Here is a 20,875-nt window from a genome sequence, read left to right as displayed (position 1 = left end):
AAGCAGCAACAAATCGACCAACCCCCCCCACCACTTGACCTGCAGAAGCACCTTCCCCCCATACAAGCAATAGCCTCCCAAAAAGACCTTAATCTAGAGTCCATCAAAAACTACAGTCCGCAAACCAGCGCTTCAGATGGTCTCTCACTCCTGCGACGAGGGTGGAGACCAGCAACTTGCTGTTCACCTGCTACAGAAATGTTCGATGTTCAACTGATAATAATTCCTGCATGCAGCCATCCCATCACACACTCCTCAGGACTCAGTGTTTGGCATCCCAGAGAGGGAGGCGGGAGTACAAGTATGTGGCTCCACAGGTACAGCACTGCATGCAAGCCTTGGGCACATATACATGTCTGGGGCGCCCAAGGCCTTTCCACACGATTGTGTTTGTCAACGTGGAGCAGAGAGCGAGTTTGGGAGCAAAGGATGTTGAGTGAGGGTAGAGCGCTGTGGGAGGGGTGTGGAACGGGTGGCAGAGAAGGTGTGCCAAGGGTAGGGGGTAGTACAGGTACAAGCACCCTACCTTGAGACACCAGGTAGTATTATTTGATTCCAAACAATTGGTTTATTGATCATTTATTGATAGGTGAAAAGAAAAAGATTGGTCAAGACAAATGTAGGTCCCTTACAGTCAGAAACAGGTGAATTGATCATAGGGAACAAAGACATGGCAGAACAATTGAACTACTTTGGTTCTGTCTTCACTAAGGAGGACAGAAATAATCTTCTGGAAATAGTAAGGGACCGAGGGTCTAGTGAGATGGAGGAACTGAGGGAAATACATGTTAGTAGGGAAGTGGGGTTAGGTAAATTGAAGGGATTAAAGGCAGATAAATCCCCAGGGCCAGATGGTCTGCATTCCAGAGTGCTTAAGGAAGTAGCCCAAGAAATAGTGGATGCATTAGTGATAATTTTTCAAAACTCCTTAGATTCTGGATTAGTTCCTGAGGATTGGAGGGTGGCTAATGTAACCCCACTTTTTAAAAAAAAGGAGGGAGAGAGAAACCGGGGAATTATAGACTGGTTAGTCTGACATCGGTGGTGGGGAAAATGCTAGAGTCGGTTATCAAAGATCTAATAACAGCACATTTGGAAAGAGGTGAAATCATCGGACAAAGTCAGCATGGATTTGTGAAAGGAAAATCATGTCTGACGAATCTTATAGAATTTTTTGAAGATGTAACTAGTAGAGTGGATAGGAGAGAGCCAGTGGATGTGGTATATTTAGATTTTCAAAAGGCTTTTGACAAGGTCCCACACAGGAGATTAGTGTGCAAACTTAAAGCACACAGTATTGGGGGTATGGTATTGATGTAGATAGAGAATTGGTTGGTAGACAGGAAGCAAAGAGCGGGAGTAAACTGGAGCTTTTCAGAACGGCAAGCAGTAACTCGTGGGGTACCGCAAGGCTCAGTGCTGGGACACAAGTTGTTTACAATATATATTAATGATTTAGACGAGGGAATTAAATGCAGCATCTCCAAGTTTGCGGATGACACGAAGCTGGGCGGTGGTGTTAGCTGTGAGGAGGATGCTAAGAGGATGCAGAGTGACTTGGATAGGTTAGCTGAGTGGGCAAATTCATGGCAGATGCAATTTAATGTAGATAAATGTGAGGTTATCCACTTTGGTTGCAAGAACAGGAAAACAGATTATTATCTGAATGGTGGCTGATTAGGAAAAGGGGAGGTACAACGAGACCTGGGTGTCATTGTACACCAGTCATTGAAGGTGGGCATGCAGGTACAGCAGGCGGTGAAAAAGCAAATGGTATGTTGGCATTCATAGCAAAAGGATTTGAGTACAGGAGCAGGGAGGTTCTACTGCAATTGTACAAGGCCTTGGTGAGACCACACTTAGAGTATTGTGTGCAGTTTTGATCCCCTAATCTGAGGAAAGACATTCTTGCCATAGAGGGAGTACTGAGAAGGTTCACCAGATTGATTCCTGGGATGGCAGGACTTTCATATGAAGAAAGACTGGATCAACTGGGCTTATACTCACTATAATTTAGAAGATTGAGGGGGGATCTTATTGAAACATATAAAATTCTAAAGGGATTGGACAGGCTAGATACGGAAGATTGTTTCCGATGTTGGGGAAGTCCAGAACGAGGGAGTCACAGTTTAAGGATAAAGGGGAAGCCTTTTAAGACTGAGATGAGGAAAAACTTCTTCACACAGAGAGTGGTGAATCTGTGGAATTTTCTGCCACAGGAAACAGTTGAGGCCAGTTCATTGGCTAGATTTAAGAGGAAGTTAGATATGGCCCTTGTGGCTAAAGGGATCAGGGACTATGGAGAGAAAGCAGGTACAGGGTTCTGAGTTGGATGATCAGCCATGATCATACTGAATGGAGGTGCAGGCTCGGAGGGCCAAATGGCCTACTCCTGCACCTATTTTCTATGTTTCTATTACAGAATGTCTCTCTGGTGCTTCCTGCTCCTCTCCCGCTTCCCCTTTTCCCAACCATGATTCCCCTCTCCCTGTCCCCTTCCCACTCTCTTTTTACAATATTTTTTATTCAGAAAAAAAACAAGATTTACAGAGTGCAACACATAGATACATCTCAACATAACTTGTGTACATTCATATATTGCGATAAAATTGATCAAAATGTTATAGCATAACACATAAAGGTATACTACTCTGTAATCAAAAATTTAAATATAGGTCATACATCATAAAAGAAATTTTTATATAAAAAAATTCAACCCCCTACCAACTACCAAAGAAAAAAGCTGATGGATGATCAAGGATAAATTAGTAAAGAAAACATATTCGCTTAAGAACAGAAGATAAAAATATACATAAAAGTCTGTGCACTGTTAAACTTTATAAATTGGAAAATTAATTTAGGAAAGGTCCCCAGATATCATAAAAAGATTGTTTCGAATTTAAGACTGAGTAGCAGATCTTCTCTAAATTTAAATAAGACATGATATCACGTAGCCATTGAAGATGTGTAGGAGGGGTAGACTCCTTCCATTTAAGCAAGATTGCTCTCCTTGCTAAAAGAGAGGTAAAAAGTAAAACCTGTAGGTTAGGAGTATTTAAAGTTATATCTTCATCTGCAATAATACCAAATAAGGCAGTAAGGGAATTTGGGTCAAATTGGACCCTACAAAGTTGAGAGAAGGTATGAAATACTTCCTGCCAAAACTTCTCAAATTTAGGGCAAAACCAAAACATATGAATTAAAGAGGCATCAGCAGAGTTGCATTTATTACAAAGTGGAGAAACGTTCGGATAAAAACTGGACAGCTTCTGTTTAGAAATGTAAGCTCTATGAACCACTTTAAATTGTAGAAGTGAATGACGAGCACAGAAAGATGATTTATTAACCCATTTAAGAATTTTATTCCATCTATCATCAGAAATCTGACAACTTAGGTCATCCTCCCAAGCTTTTTTTATTTTATCTAAAAAGTCTTGTCTATATTCAATCAACAAGTTATAGATACCGGTAAGAGAACCATTAACAAAAGGTTTTAAATTTAAAAGATCGTCCAGTAAATTTTTATCAGGACCTATAGGAAAAGTAGTTAATTGGAAACGTAAGTAATCTCGAATTTGAAGGTATCTGTAAAAATGTGTTTTTGTGAGAGCAAATTTAGTTGACAATTGGTCAAATGAAGCAAGAGATCCTGAGATAAACAGGTCCCAAAAACACTTAATACCTAGTTCATCCCAATCCTTAAAGACTTTGCCCGTCATGGAAGGGATTTAAAAAAAATTAAGGAGAATGGGAGATGATAATGAAAAATTTGCTAAACTAAAAAATTTCCTAAATTGAGACCAAATCCTTAAACTTTGCTTAACAATTATGTTATCTGTTGTTTTATTTGCTGAAAAAGAAGAATATGATCCAAGAAGAGAGACAATAGAGGAATTTTTTACAGAATTAACTTCTAAGGAGACCCATGATGGGCAATCTTTATGATAAATATAATAGGACCAGAAAGTAATATTCCTTATATTGACAGCCCATTAGTAAAACCTAAAATTGGGTAGGGCTAATCCACCCATCTCTTTATTTCATTGTGGGTAAACTTTACTTAAACGAGCTTGTTTATTATTCCAAATATAAGATGTTAAAATTGAATCTAAAGAATCAAAGTAGGTCTTAGGAATAAAAATAGGTAAGGCCTGAAAAAGATATAAAAATTTAGGAAGAATCTTCATTTTAATCAAATTAATTTGGCCAATTAGAGATAAAGAAAGAGGAGACCATTTAGAAAGCGTCTTTTTCACATAATTCAATAAGGGGTTTAAGTTTTCTTTAAATAAATTCTTGAAGTTTTTAGTAATTGTTACACCTAGATATGTAAATTGACTTGTAACAACTTGGAACAGAAATTTGGCATTTGATGACATTAGGTCATTGAAAGGAAATAACTCACTTTTACGTAAATTCAGCTTATATCCTGAAAAAGAACTAAACTGGGAAATTAAAGAAAGAACAGAAGGTAAAGAAGTTTCAGTGTTAGAGATAAAAAGTAAAATATCATCAGCGTATAATGAAATTTTATGAGTCATACCTTCCCTTAGTATACCAGAAATGTCCTTAGATTTTCGAAATGCTATTGCTAAGGGTTCTATAGCTAAAGCAAAAAGTAAAGGACTAAGAGGGCAACCTTGTCCAGTTCCCCGCTGTAATTTAAAGGGCTTAGAAATTTGAGAGTTAATAATAGCCTGAGCGGTAGGAGACAAGTAAATTAATTTAACCCAATGAATAAAATTAGGCCCAAAATTAAACTTTTCTAAGGTCTTAAAAAGATAGTTCCACTCAATCCTATCAAAGGCTTTTTCTGCATCTAAGGATAATATACACTCTGATATTTTTTTTGGATGGTGAATATATCACATTCAATAACCGACGCATATTAAAGTGTGAGTAACGATTTTTAATAAATCCTGTCTGGTCATGTGATATAATAGATGGTAAAATATTTTCAAGTCTTCGAGCTAAGATTTTGGATAAGCTGTTTGCATCAACATTTAATAAAGAGATCGGTCTGTATGAAGAACATTCAACTGGGTTTTTTTTTTAAGAATAAGAGAAATAAAAGCTTCATAAAAAGATTGAGGGAGTTTACCTGATTTAAAGGACTCTGATAAAACAGAGGATAAGTAAGGTGTAAGTAACATAGTGAAAGTTTTATAAAACTTCCCACTCTCAGTCCACAATACAGACCCATATCAGAATCAGGTTTTTCATCATTCACACTTGATGATTTTTTTTAAACACAGCAGTACAGTGCAATACATAAAATTACAACAGTACTGTACAAAAGTCTTAGGCAGCCTAATTACAGAAAAGTACCTTAGAATTTTGCACAATACTGGATGACAACTCCCACCCAGAGGCACTGGGCCGACACCCCCTGTGGGATTTTACAGTGGAAGAACAATGCATGCAACTAACAGTCCTTGCCTGCAACACTTCCCATCAAAAATATCCTCAGCGTGTTTTTAAAAGCTGTTCAGACAATAAGGATTTATTTAAAGATACTGACTAAAGTTCTTGTCAACCGGAAGGCAATGATTTCTCCATAATCTTCGCTTACAAAGTGCAGAGGGTTGCAAATATCATGCAATTACCAGCAAACCACAAATTTCAAATGCCCCCCAAAAAAAAACGGTCCACCAAACTAATTCCCATTTCTTCTTTTGACCGGTTCCTCAAGAGTCACGTGCGGGGAGGGGGTGGAAAACAGTCTCCAAATGAGACTCCATATCCATTGTACTCTCACCCACCCCCCCATCACACCGAATTCCCTCCCACAGACACTCACCCCCCTCACTAGAACAGCAAAGGTACGGCCCCTTCAGCTCACAGCCTCTGCGCCAACACACCACCAAATTAAACTCAATCCTCTCGGCCCAGACATGAAACATGTCCCTCCGTTCCCAAAATATTCACGTGTCTAACAGCTATTTAAACACTGCAGTCGTCTACCTCTACATTTGTCAGCCTTTGCCTGTTTATGCAAAGATTTTTGTAGAATTCTGTTGTATTTTCTCTTCTTGTAAATGCCGACAAGAACAGTAACGATACACTGATCCTTCAACGTACGTGACAAATAAAACCAATCCCGGTTAAGAAATCGAATCTCAAGGTGGGAACACACGAGTCGTTTGATAATAAATTTAAACATTAAAGATCAGCTGTATTTGTCAGAAGTACATCGAAACAGTGATATGGGTTATTTGCATTGACAACCAACACAGTCTGAGGGTGTGGTGAGGGCAGCCCACAACAATCGCCATGTTTCCGGTACCAACATAGCATGCCGCCCACAACTCACCAACCCTCCCCACGTCACTGGAATGTGGGAGGAAATCAGAAAACCCAGTGGTCACGTGGTGACTCCTTACAGGCAGCAGCGGGAGTCAAACACGGGTCACTGGTGTTGTAAAGCGTTGCGCTAACCACTACGACATCGTGCCACCTTGACTGTGACAGACTCCAGCATCTGTGGTCTCTTGTGTCTCCCAAAGAACTGCAGAGTCAGTGGATTAATCCAATGCTGACCAATTAGCCAACTGACCCGCAAGTCTTCGGAATTTGGGAGGAAAGCGAAGAGCCAGGAGGAAGCTCACAGTTACGAGGAGAACACGCTAACTCCTTCCAAACGGTGCTGTGAATTAAACCCCAATCTTCCCGTTGTTGGCGCTGTGAATTGCTACACTATTTGTCATCTTAAAAGTAAAATATACTTCCAATGTTAATTCTCTTTAGCATATTACAGTTATGCCATGTAACTTCTGCCATCAAATTTCTAAACAGACAAACAACCCATGTACATCATCTCTATTTCACCCTCTTTTTGCACTAATTATTTATTTTATATATTCTATATATAAAATTAGCACAAATACATATAACCATATAACAATTACAGCACGGAAACAGGCCATCTTTGCCCTTCCAGTCCATGCTGATGCTTACTCTCACCTAGTCCCACCGACCCGCACTCAGCCCATAACCCTCCATTCAATAGACAATAGGTACAGAAGTAGACCATTCAGCCCCTTGAGACTGCACCGCCATTCTGAGATCATGGCTAATCACTCACTATCAATACCCAGTCCCTGCCTTGTCCCCATATCCCTTGATTCCCCTATCCATCAGATATCTATCTAGCTCCTTCTTGAAAGCATCCAGAGAATTGGCCTCCACCGTCTTCCGAGGCAGTGCATTCCAGACCCCCACAACTCTCTGGGAGAAGAAGTTCTTCCTCAACTCTGTTTTAAATAACTGACCTCTTATTCTCAAACCATGCCCTCTGGTACTGGACTCTCCCAACATCTGGAACATATTTCCTGCCTCAATCCTATCAAATCCTTTAATTATCTTAAATGTTTCAATCAGATCCCCTCTCAATCTCCTCAATTCCAGCATGTACAAGCCCAATCTCTCCAATCTCTCTGCGTAAGACAGCCCTGCCATCCCAGGAATCAACCTAGTGAATCTACGCTGCACTTCCTCAATTGCCAGAATGTCCTTCCTTAAACCTGGAGACCAAAACTGTACACAATATTCCAGGTGTGGTCTCACCAGGGCCCTGTACAAATGCAAAAGGACATCCTTGTTCTTGTACTCAATTCCCCTTGTAATAAAGGCCAACATTCCATTTGCCCTCTTCACTGCCTGTTGCACTTGCTCATTCACCTTCATTGACTGATGAACTAGGACTCCTAGGTCTCTTTGCATTTCTCCCTTACCTAACTCTACACCGTTCAGACATTACTCTGCCCTCTTGTTCCTGCTTCCAAAGTGGATAACTTCACATTTATTCACATTGAATGACATCTGCCAAGTATCTGCCCACTCACCCAGCCTATCCAAGTCTCCCTGTATTCTCCTAATGTCCTCTTTGAATTTAGTATCGTCAGCAAACTTGCTGATATAGTTTTCAATGCCCTCATCTAAATCGTTGACATAAATCGTAAAGAGCTGTGGTCCCAATACAGAGCCCTGCGGTACCCCACTAGTCACCTCCAGCCAGTCCGAGAAACACCCATTCACTGCTACCCTTTGCTTTCTATCTGCCAACCAGTTTTCTATCCATGTTGAAACCCTGCCCCCAATGCCATGAGCTCTGATTTTACTCACCAATCTCCTATGTGGCACCTTATCGAATGCCTTCTGAAAATCTAGGTACACTACATCTACTGGCTTACCCTCGTCCAACATCCTTGTTACACCCTCAAAAAACTCCAACAGATTAGTCAAGCATGATTTGCCCTTGGTAAATCCATGCTGGCTCGGCCTAATCCTATTACAGCCATCAAGATATGCCACTATTTCATCCTTAATAATGGACTCAAGCATCTTCCCCACGACTGACGTTAGGCTAACAGGGCGATAGTTCTCCGTTTTCTACTTCCCTCCCTTCTTGAAAAGTGGGATAACATTAGCCACTCTCCAATCTTCAGGAACTGATCCTGAATCTAAGGAACATTGGAAAATGAATACCAATGCATCCGCAATTTCCTGAGCCACCTCTTTTAGAACCCTCGGATGCAGACCATCTGGACCCGGGGATTTATTAGCCTTCAGTCCTATCAGTCTACTCATCACAGTTTCTTTCCTAATGTCAATCTGTTTCAATTCCTCTGATATCTTATGACCCTAACCCATCCATACACCTGGGAGATTGCTTGTGTCCTCCCTGGTGAAGACAGATCTAAAATACGCATTAAATTCTGTTGCCATTTCCCTGTTTCCCATAACAATTTCTCCCAATTCATTCTTCAAGGGGCCAACATTGTTCTTAACTATCTTCTTTCTCTTCACATAGCTAAAAAAGCTTTTGCTATCCCCTTTTATATTCCTGGCTAGACTGAGCTCATACCTGATTTTTTTCTCTCCATATTGCTTTTTTAGTTAAGATCTGCTGTTCCTTAAAACTTTCCCAATCATCTGTATTCCCACTCATCTTAGTCCTGTCATACTTCTTTTTCTTTAATGCTATACAATCTCTGACTTCCTTTGTAAACCACTGTGGCCCCTTCCCCCTCTTTGAATCCTTCTTTCTCATTGGAATGAACTGCTTTTGCATCTTTTGTATTATCCCCAAGAATATCTGCCACTGCTGATCCACTGTCTTTCCTGCCAGGACATCCGCCCATTTAACTTTGGCCAGCTCTTCCCTCATGGCTCCGTAATCTCCTTTATTTAATTGCAACACTGACAACTCTGATCTGCCCTTATCCCTCTCAAATTGTAGATAAAAACTTATCATATTATGATCACTACTTCCTAATGGCTCCTTTACTTCAAGATCACTTATCAATTCCTGTTCATTACACATCACCAAGTCCAAAATAGCCTCATTCCTCGTTGGCTCAAGCACAAGCTGTTGCAAAAATACATCCCTTAGGCCGGGGGTCGGCAACCTGCGGCTCCCGAGCCATTTGTGGCTCTTTCACCTCTGTGCTGCGGCTCCCTGTGGCTTTGGGAAATAATTGGTCAGTATTTAATTAAAATGTATTTTATGTTAGTTTGTTAGCTTTTGAAATGTAATTATGGTGATCTTGTACAACCTAAGTGTAGCGACACATTTCCTGCCACATCCGAAACGGCTCACAATTAGCCAGCATTCCGGCTAAGGGAGATAGCCTACGGGGGTTTGTGAGTACGCGTCTTTTGCAGCATCTGCGTCCATGGGGGCTGGGTTGAGGGAGGCTTAAAAGCAAGGCTGTTTAGTTCGAATAAAGCTATCTTTGACTGCAGTTTACTGACACCGCTACAACGTGTTTTTATCGCTGGCTGTCCAGACGGAAGGTGCTGAAACGCTTTGTCGCGTGTCTGGAAGAAGTGAAAACTTTCCTGCGCAGCAAAGGGCTCACCTTTCCTGAGCTGGAACAGCCAGAGTGGCTGGAAAAGCTACACTTCATGGTAGACATGACAGCGCACCTGAACACGCTGAACACAGCTCTTCAGGGGAAAGGACGTACAGCCCTGCACATGTTGGAGGATGTTTTGGCATTCGAGCGCAAGTTGACAGTGCTTGCCAGAGATTTACAGAAAGGCACTTTGTCTCACTTCCCCAATTTGAGAGAGTTCAAACAAGGTCACGACATGATAATTTCGGAGTATTTACATTCTGCAATCATCGCAATGCAAACATCGTTTGGGAAACGCTTCTGTGAGTTCAGAGAGGAAAAAAACACATTATCCTTCCCGGTCACTCCCTTAAGCATCGATCCTTCCCTACTGAATACGACTGCATTGGCAGGTGTGAGTCAACCTGATCTTGAGATGGAACTGGCCGACATAGCCGACAAAGACATATGGGTGTCCAAGTTTAGACGCTTGACAGCAGACCTTGAAGATGTTGCCCGTCAGAAGGCCGTTCTTGCTCAGAAACACAAATGGAGTGATATTGAAAACCTCACAGATGACAGCTTGCGATCCTGTGTAAAGATGAAGGTGACATCATACAGCCCTGATGTGCAGACGCTGTGCGCTGAGGTCCAGGAGCAGAAATCCCATTAACCAAGTATGATAAATATTTTAATTGCCTATTATTTTACTTATATTCATATTTTTTCATAGTTCAGTGAAATAGTCCTTTCATTTTTCAGGATGACAGCTGGCTGACGTTATTTTTGGTTTGCTGCTGGCGGAAAATTTAAGTTCGGCGTTTTTCATAAATACAAGAAGGACTCAAATAGACATTGAATATTTTACTTAAAAGTAACTTTCAACCCAACGTCTTTTTTTCGGAGTTCAAAATGTTTTTGTTGCATGCAGAAATGTAATTTCGTTTTCTCTGCAGGAGTTCATCAATTTCATAAATGCAACACATTATAGTTTGTTTATACATAGCATAAAGGCAAAAAAAAACGTTGTATGCAGTGTTATTTCATTTTAAATGTCAAACGGGTTTTGCGGCTCCCAGTGTTTTCTTTTCTGTGGGAAACGGGTCCAAGTGGCTCTTTCAGTGGTAAAGGTTGCTGACCCCTGCCTTAGACACTCCACAAACTCCCTCTCCTGGGGTCCAGCACCTACCTGATTCTCCCAGTTCACCTGCATGTTGAAATCTCCCATAACGACTGCATTACCTTTAGCACATGCCAATGTTAACTCCCTAATCAACTTGTACCCAATATCCATGCTACTGTTTGGGGGCCTGTACACAACACCCATTAGGGTCTTTTTACCCTTACTGTTCCTCAGCTCAATCCACACAGACTCTACTTCCCCTGTTCCCAAGTCACCCCTTGCTAAGGAATGAATCTCATTCCTCACCAACAGGGCCACCCCACCCCCTCTTCCCATATTTCTGTCTCTACGATAGCACGTATACCCTGGTGCACTCAATTCCCAGGCCTGATCCCCTTGCAGCCATGTCTCCGTTATCCCAACAATATCGTAGTTCCCCATTTTCATCTAAGCTTCAAGCTCATCTGTCTTATTTCTGACACTCCCCGCATTCAAGTATAGAATTCTTAGCCCATTCCTCCTCTCTTTGCTTAAAACACTGTCTATTGTACATAACCCAGCTCCTTGAACTCCCATCGGGCTAATTGCACCTTGAATTTTGATGACTTTCTCAAGATCACCCAAACCTTCTACACATTTAACCCCATGCTCCTTCTGACCAACCCTCTGTACATGTAACTTTTCCAACACATGTTCTGTCTCACCTTTCTCCTTTACACAATTAATATTTGGGAAACATTTATTCCCCACCTGTCCCTTATCCTTCATCATATCATCTTCTCTCGTATTCTGGATCCCTGCCCCCTGCACACCCAGTTTAAACCCCCCCCCCCCCCGAGCAGCACTGGCAAAATTCCTGCAAGAATGTTAGTACCCCTCCAGTTCAGATGTAGACCGTCCCTTCGAAACAGATCCCAACGTCCCTGGAACAAAGACCAATTATCCAAAAACCTGAACCCTTCCTTCCTGCACCATGCTCTCAGCCTCGTATTAATGTGCATAATCATTCTATTCTTCGCCTCACTCGCACATGGCACAGGTAGCAATCCCAAGATTGTCACCCTGGAGGTCCTGCCTTTCAGCTTCACTCCTAACTCCCTGAACTCTCTAAGCAGGACCCCCTCACTCACCTTACCTACATCGTTGGTTCCTACATGGACCACTACATCTGGGTTCATGCCCTCGTTCTCAAGAGTAGCCTGCACCCGATCTGAGATGTCCCGGACCCTGGCACCAGGGAGGCAACATACCATCCGAGACTCCCGATCTGCCCCACAAAATCTCCTATCTGCCCCCCGACTATAGAATCCCCTAAAACTATCGCTCTCTTCTCTTCCCTCCTCCCCTTCCTAGTTGAGGGTTCAACCTCTGTGCCAGAGGCAGGACCACTACAACTCATTCCTGGTAGGTCATCCCCATCAACAGTATCCAGTACGGTATACTTATTGTTAATGGGAATGGCCGCAGGGGTGCTCTGCTCTCTCTGCCTGCTCCCCCTGCCTCTCTGGACCGTCACCCATCTGCCTACTTCTTGGATTTTTGGTGTGACTACCTCCTGATAACTATCTATCTCTGCCTCCACCTCCCGAATGATCCATAGTTCATCCAGCTCCCGCTCCAACTCCCTAACTCGGTCTGATAGGAGCTGCAGCTGGACGCACCTTTTGCAGGTGTGGTCATCAGGGACAACTGTGTTGACCCTGACTTCCCACATACTGCATACGGAGCACACCACTGCTCGGACTGTCCAGATACCTACCCAATTTTAATTTAAATGACAATACCGAACCTGCCTCTACCACTTCTACTGGAAGCTCATTCCACACAGCTACCACTCTCTGAGTAAAGAAATTCCCCCTCGTGTTACCCTTAAACTTTTGCCCCCTAACTCTCAAATCATGTCCTCTTGTTTGAATCTCCCCTACTCTCAATGGAAAAAGCCTATCCACGTCAACTCGATCTATCCCCTTCATTATTTTAAATACCTCCATCAAGTCCCCCCTCAACCTTCTATGCTCCAAAAAATAAAGACCTAACTTGTTCAGCCTTTCCCTGTAACTTAGGTGCTGAAACCCAGTAACATTCTAGTAAATCTTCTCCGTACTCTCTCTATTTTGTTGATATCTTTCCTATAATTCGGTGATCAGAATACATTCATTGTAACTTAGTGATTTTTATGAATCGCACTGTACTGTTGGCACAAAGCAACACATTTCACAACATGTCTAGTACCAGGGTCAGGGATGTCTCTGATCGCGTGCACAGCATTCTGAAATGGGAGGGTGAGCAGCCAGATGTCATGGTACACGTCGGTACCAATGATGTAGGAAGAAAGAGTAAGGTGGTCCTGAAGAGTGAGTATAGACAGCTTGGTAGGAAGTTAAAAAAGCAGGACCTCAAGAGTGGTAATCTCAGGATTGCTACCTGTGCCACGTTCCAGTGAGGGCAAGAATAGGATGCTCTGGAGGAGGAACACGGGGCTGAGGAATTGGAGTAGGAGATAGGGTTTCAGATTTCAGGATCATTGGGTCAGCTTCTGGGGCAAGTGGGACCTGTACAAGAGGGACGGGTTACACCTGAACTACAAAGGGACCAATATCCTTGCGGGGAGGTTTGTTAGAGCCATGGGGGGGGGGGTTAAACTAGATTTGCAGGGGGGGTGGGAACCAGAGTGCCAGAGTAGATAGTGGAGTGGGTCTGAAAATAAATGTTGTTAAAAATTCATGCAAAGTCACAAATAGAAGGGTTGTGTGTGGTGGTAAAAATCTTCTGAGGTGTGTCTATTTCAATGCGAGGAGTATTGTGGGGAAGGCTGACGAGCTGAGGGCGTGGATTGACACATGGAATTACGACATTAAAGCTATTAGTGAAACTTGGCTACAGGAGGGGCAGGACTGGCAGCTTAATGTTCCAGGGTTCCGTTGTTTCAGACGTGATAGAGGCAGAGGGATGAAGGGTGGGGGGTTGGCATTGCTAGTCAGGGAAAATGTTACAGCAGTGCTCAGGCAGGACAGATTAGAGGGTTTGTCTACCGAGGCCTTATGGGTAGAGCTGAGAAACAGGAAAGGTTTGACCACATCAATGGGGTTGTACTATAGACCACTCAATAATCAGCGAGAACTGGAGGAGCAAATCTGCAGAGAGATAGCAGACAACTGCAGGAAACAAAGTTATGATTGTAGGGGATTTTAATTTTCCACATATTGACTGGGACTTGCATACTGTTAAAAGCCTAGTCGGGTTAGAGTTTGTAAAATATGTTCAGGAAAGTTTTCTAAATCAATATATAGAGATACCAACTAGAGAGGATACAATACTAGATCTCCTATTAGGAAACATGTTAAGAAAGGTGACGGAAGTGTGTGTAGGGGAACACTTTGGTTCCAGTGATCTTAACACCATTAGTTTCAACTTCATCATGGATAAAGATAGATCTGGTCCTCAGGTTTAAGTTCTAAAAAAGGCCAAATTTGAAGAAATGAGAAAGGATCTAAAAAGCATAGGTTGGAACAGGCTGTTCTCTGGCAAGGATGTGATTGGTAAGTGGGAGGCCTTCAAAGGGGAAATTTTGAGAGTGCAGAGTTTGTATGTTCCTGTCAGGGTTAAAGGCAAAATGAGTAAGAATAAGGAACCTTGGTTCTCGAGGGATATTGGAACTCTGATGAAGAAGAAAAGAGAGATGTATGACATGCATAAGAAACAGGGAGCAAATAAGGTGCTTGAGGAGTGTAAAAAGTGAAAAAAAAAACTTTAAAAAAGAAATCAAGAGGACTAAAAGAAGACATGAGGTTGCTTTGGCAGTCAAGGGGAAGGATAATCCTAAGAGCTTCTACGGGTATGTTAAGAGCAAAAGGATAGTAAGGGATAAAATTGGTCCTCCTGAAGATCAGAGTGGTCGGCTATGTATGGAACCAAAAAAAATGGGGGAGATCTTAAATGGTTTTTTGCATCTGTATTTACTAAGGAAACTGGCATGGAGTCAATGGAAACTAGGCAAAGAAGTAGTGAGGTCATGGAACCCATACAGATTAAAGAGGAGGAGGTGCTTGCTGTCTTGAGGCAAATTGCCGAGTAGATAAATCCCCAGGATCTGACAGGGTATTCCCTCAGTCCTTGAAGGAGACTAGTGTAGAAATTGCAGGGGCCCTGGCAGATATATTTAAAATGTCGGTATCTATGGGTGAGGTGCCGGAGGATTGAAGGATAGCTCATGTTGCTCCGTTGTTTAAAAAAGGCTCTTAAAGTAATCCGGGAAATTATAGGCTGGTAAGTTTGACATCAGTAGTAGGTAAATTATTGGAAGGAGTATGAAGAGATAGGATCTACAAGTATTTAGATAGACAGGGGCTTATTAGGGAGTGTCAACATGGCTTTGTGTGTGGTAGGTCATGTTTAACAAATCTATTAGAGTTTTTTGAGGAGTTTACCAGGAAAGTGGATGAAGGGAACACAGTGGATGTCATCTACATGGACTTCAGTAAGGCTTTTGACAAGGTCCGCATGGGAGGTTAGTTAAGAAGATTCAGTCGCTAGGTATACATGGAGAGGTAGTAAATTGGATTAGACATTGGCTCAATGGAAGAAGCCAGAGAGTGGTAGTGGAGGATTGCTACTCTGAGTGGAGGCCTGTGACTAGTGGAGTGCCACAGGGATCAGTGCTGGGTCCATTGTTTTTCATCAGCTATATCAATGACCTGGATGATAATGTGGTAAATTGGATCAGCAAATTTACTGATGATACAAAGACTGGAGGTATAGTGGACAGTGAAAAAGGTTTTCAAAGCTTGGAGAAGGATTTGGACCAGCTGGAAAAATGGGCTGAAAAATGGCAAATGAAGTTTATTGCGGACAAGTGTGAGATATTGCACTCTGGAAGGACAAATCAAGGTAGATCATATAAGGTAAATGGTAGGACACTGAGGAGTGCAGTAGAACAGAGGGATCTAGGAGTACAGATATAAAATTCCCTAAAAGAGACGTCACAGGTAGATAGGATTGTAAAGAAAGCTTGTGGTACATTGGCCTTTATAAATCAAAGTATTGAGTATAAGAGTTGGAATGTTATGGTGAGGTTGTATAAGACTTGGTGAGGCCGAATTTGGAGGATTGTGTGCAGCTTTGGTCACCAAATTACAGGAAGGATATTAATAAGGTTGAAAGAGTGCAGAGAAGGTTTAACTGGATGTTGTCGGGACTTGAGAAACTGAGTTACAGAGAAAGATTGAATACGTTAGGACTTTATTCCCTGGAGTGCAGGAGAATGAGGGGAGATTTGATAGAGGTATATGAAATTATGATGGGTATAGATAGAGTGAATGCAGGCAGGCTTTTTCCACTGAGTCCAGGGGAGAAAAAAAACCAGAGGACATGGGTTAAGGGTGAAGGGGGAAAGGTTAAAGGGAACATGGGGGGTGCTTCTTCACACAGAGAGTGGTGGGAGTGTGGAATGAGCTGCCAGATGAAGTGGTAAATGCGGGCTCACTTTTAACATTTAGGAAAAACTTGGACAGGTACATGGATGAGAGGTGTATGGAGGGATATAGTCCAGGTGCAGGTCAGTGCGACTAGGCAGAAAAATGGTTCGGCACAGGAGTACATTCAGCCAGAGACCCATTCCACCGAGATGTAACACTGAGCGTCATAGGAAGTCATTCCTGCCGGTGGCCATCAAACGTTACAACTCCTCCCTCGGAGTGTCAGACACCCTGAGCCAATAGGCTGGTCCTGGACTTATTTCCACTTGGCATGATTAACTTATTTTTATTTAATTATTTATGGTTTTATATTGCTATATTTCTTCACTATTCTTGGTTGGTGCGGCTGTAATGAAACCCAATTTCCCTCGGGATCAATAAAGTATGTCTGTCTGTCACAGCCAAGAAGGGCCAAAAGGCCTGTTTCTGAGCTGTAATGTTCTATGGATCTATGGTCAGTGACGGGAAACCTGATTCTGATGTACCGGACAGGGCATTCTAACTGGTTGCATTACCATTTGCCAGCTCCATCACCATCACTGGCCTCCCCAACATTGTGAACAGCTTCAAAACAGAGATGCCTCAAAAAGGCAGCATCCATCATCAAGGACCTTTACCACCAGCACACACCCTCCACTCATTACTACCATCAGGGAGGAGGTACAAGAGCCTGAAGGAACACACTTTAGAAACAGATTCTTCCACTCCGCCATCAGATTTCTGAATGGACAACAGACCCAAGAACACCGCCTCACTGTTTTTGCCCTCCTTATTAATTTTATATGCAGAATCATATTGACATTGGTGAGGGTTCAGAGAAGATTCACAAGAATGATTCCAGGAATGGAAGGGTTACTATTTGAGGAACGTCTGGCAGCTCTTGGGCTATATTCCCTGGAGTTCAGGAGAATGAGGGGGATTTCATTAAAACATTCCAAATGTTAAAAGGCCTGAACAGATTAGATATGACATGGATTAGATATTTCCCATGGTAGGGGAGTCCAGGACAAGAGGGCACAACTTCAGGATTGAAGGACGTTCATTTAGATCAGGGGTGTGGAGAAATTACTTTAGTCAGAGGGTGGCAAATCTGTGGAATTTGTTGCCACGAGCGGCTGTGGAGGGCAAGTCACTGGGTGTATTTAAGCCAGAGATGGATAGGTTCTTGATTAGCCAGGGCATCAAAGGGTATGGGGAGAAGGCAGGGGAGTGGGGATGACTGGAAGAATTGGATCAGCCCATGATTGAATGGCAGTGCAGACTCGATGGGCTAAATGGCCTATCTCTGCTCCTTTTTCTTATGGTAACTTATAGTAATTTTTACAATTTGCACTGTACTGCAAAACAACACATTTCACAACATATCTCAGTGACTCTGACCATCTCACCCACCTCTCTCCGTACTAAACGGAACTTGCCCCGCACATCGGTTCCCTTCTCACCTTCAGCACAAGTACTCCAGTACTCATCACTTTAACCCTGGGATACCAATTACAGTTACCTGTCTGCCCCCGGAATGTCAATGCTCCAAGTTTCCTCCCACATTCCAAAACCATACGGGTTAGTAGGCTAATTGGTCACACGGAGGTGACTGGGCGATGCAGGTTTGTTGGGCTGAAAGAGGCTGTTAGCACACCGTATCTCCAAAATAAACACTAGCTGCATGCCCCATCTCTGCCTCGCAGAACATTATAAACTTCTGTAAGGTCTCAAAGTGGATTCATTATCAAAGTACGTATTCAGATTCGTCCCCTTACAGGCAACCACAAAGCAAAGAAACACAATTGAACCCATTAAAATAGCCCACACAGCAAAGACCTTCAAACATCCAAAGTGTGAAAAAAGAATAAATAGTCCAAACAATTAAAAAAAGTAAACAAATAGCACACGGACCATGAACCGCAGAGTGTCCAAGGGCGAGTCCGGAGGCACAAAGCCAGTTCAGTGCTGAGGTGAGTGACGCTGGTCTAGGAGACGGAAGGCTGCAGAGCAAAGCTCTCCTTGCTGGGCGACAGCCTGTTTGAGACACCAGACGGCTGGTTTGTGCACTGTAGTCTCGATGGCCTCTGGATCAAGGGCTCTTTTGGGGCTTCTGCTTATGCTCTCATGGGGGGAGGTTGGTACTCCTGCTGGCACAGAAGGTGGCGGGGGGGGACAATGCTTTTTCTGGTGCAGGTGGGGGAAGGTGGGAGGGGTCAATGCTTTTGTTGCTGCTTGTGCAAAGGGTGGGGGGAGAGGGGAGGATCGATGTTTCTATCATTTATTCTATGAGGTTTCCTGCTTCATTGATGTCTGTGAAGAGTACGAATTTCAGGTTTTATATATATATATATACACACACACACACACACACACACACACACACAGCGTTGAAAAGGGTCAGGAAGTCAGTTTGACCTCATTGGAACAAGGATCAACTTTATTCACCACATACATTTCCACGGATTGGGAATTTGCTGTGGTGTGTTGGTCAGGGTGTGACATGCAACAAAAAAAATAACATTCAACAATTATAAAGAAAGTCATATACAAATACAAGAAGCTAATAAAGTTTGTGCTTAAAGGAAGGAATTCATTGCACCAGAAGCCGAGTCATTGGGTATTTAAAGTGGAGGTTGGTAGGTACTTGGATTAGTCAGGATCTCAAAGGTTACAGGGAAAAGGAAGGAAAATTGGGCTGAGAGGGATAATAAAACAGCCATGATCAAAAGGCAGAGACTCAGTGAGCTGAATGGCCTAATTCTCCCATGCCTTACGGTCTTAGGATATGGAATAAAACGTGCATAAAAACAAACACCAGCAAGTGTTTACAATGTCAACAGCATTATGAAAAGTGGTTTGAAGTGCTTACAGTGCAGTACAATTCCAGGGAGGTTATAGATGGGGGATGGGGCTCATTCAGATTAACTGCCTGGGGGAAGAAATTTTGAACAGTGAAGTTTTTGTTTTAAAAGCGTTCCAGAAGGGGCTTTCAGAAAATGCAGCTTGGAGGGGTGGGTTGCTCTCTTCTTGCTCCTGTCACCATCAGAAAGAAAGTACAACCGCCTTAAGAAACAATCCACCAAGTTCAGGAACAGTTATTACCATTTAACAAATGCGGCCAACTTCACTCACCCCAACTGATTCCCCAACCTAAGGACTCACTTTCAAGAACTCTACTGGTACTCAAATTAAAACACGGGGTCTGAAATGCGGGTCTAACTTCAAGTTTAGTTTAAGTAAAGCACGCATATATCATGTGGTAACAGGATCACATATGTAATTGACTTATTTTAACATATAACCTGCAATTAATTATTTAAACAAACAAGAATGCTTAATCGGTACACACACACACACACACACACACACAAAGATCACTGAAATATTATTGGAATATTAAACACACATCTACAACAGGTTTCAATATTACTTATTATATAGCTTCTCTTTCTGTATTTGCACAATTTGTTATCTTTTACACATCGGTTGCCTGCCTTGGCTTGTGCATGGTGTTTCATTGACTCGATTGCTTTTCTTTGTACTTACAGTGAATGCCCACAAGAAAATGAATCTCTCAGTTGTACATGTTGACATGTGCTTTGATAAATTTACTTTGAACCGTGATAAGACAAGTGGTTCACGTCTAACTTGGAACCATTTGCAACACCAGACACTTGCTTGTTTGTCTAATGTCAGAGATTCTACAAAAATAGAGACGAAAGCATACAGTTCTATGAACCTCCCTGTGTTCCAGTCAGGATGTGGGATTTAACGGTGTAAGCCGCCACTCAGGGTCAGAGGGCAGACAACGGCCCATGGCTCGTCTCTGCTCTGCAATTCCTGGCCACGGTCACTGTACACCGTGAGGCCTCACACACCCAGCAGTTGTCACAGCCAGTCACCGTCAGAGGGAAACAGAAAGGCACGCCAAGAGATAGGCAGAGGGGAGGTGGGGAAAGAGAGAATGACGTGAGGCGAGAACGCTGGAATCTCGGGCATGCATCGGAAGGAACGGGACCTCACCTGAGCAACAGGCCTGCAGCTGCCAGAGCCTCCCCTCCAACCCCGGCCCTGCTGGAAGATCAGAGGTGTCCAGGCTGTCAACCACGGTTGCACAGCTCATTTTGATCTTTGCCTGCAACCAGCTGGCAAGGGCTTCGGAATATCCTGAGCTGGGAGAGGCATTGTTGGACATCCATCCTATCCCAACAGGGCAAAGTGCATTTGTGCTCAAGGTGGTTTAACTCCGCCGTGGACAGTCCCAAGCCCGGGCTACGAAAAGGAGGGGGGTTGGGCATGGGGTAGGAGGACCTTCAATGAGCTCCACCTGGGGATAAATTGAGGGACTGTCCCAGGACAGAGGAGTCTAGCGAGCTGCTGTCAGCGGCCTACGCCCCAAGCAGGGGGGATGGCCTCAAGTAAGTAGAGGTGGTTTGTAGTCAGACCCTTCAGACCCC

At 43.0% G+C, this 20,875-nt stretch overlaps 1 protein-coding gene across 9 annotated transcripts in view; it reads right to left on the bottom strand.

The window, feature by feature from the left end:
* LOC132391014 (arf-GAP with Rho-GAP domain, ANK repeat and PH domain-containing protein 1-like) overlaps window positions 1–20,875 on the bottom strand; it is a 284,897-nt gene that overhangs the window by 123,226 nt on the left and 140,796 nt on the right. The window contains exon 1 of one of the 9 annotated variants that reach the window (XM_059963623.1): window positions 18,330–18,781. The exons of the other annotated variants lie outside the window; for them this stretch is intronic. The gene's annotated coding sequence lies outside the window, so the exon portion shown is untranslated. Of the gene's footprint in view, window positions 1–18,329; window positions 18,782–20,875 lie in introns of those variants that run through there. 9 annotated transcript variants of the gene reach the window in all.

The sequence above is a fragment of the Hypanus sabinus genome, chromosome 3, assembly GCF_030144855.1.
Source record: "Hypanus sabinus isolate sHypSab1 chromosome 3, sHypSab1.hap1, whole genome shotgun sequence".
Lineage (NCBI taxonomy): Eukaryota > Metazoa > Chordata > Chondrichthyes > Myliobatiformes > Dasyatidae > Hypanus > Hypanus sabinus.
The sequence above is the reverse complement of the archived record's forward strand: the minus strand, read 5'-3'. Positions and strand labels throughout refer to the sequence as shown.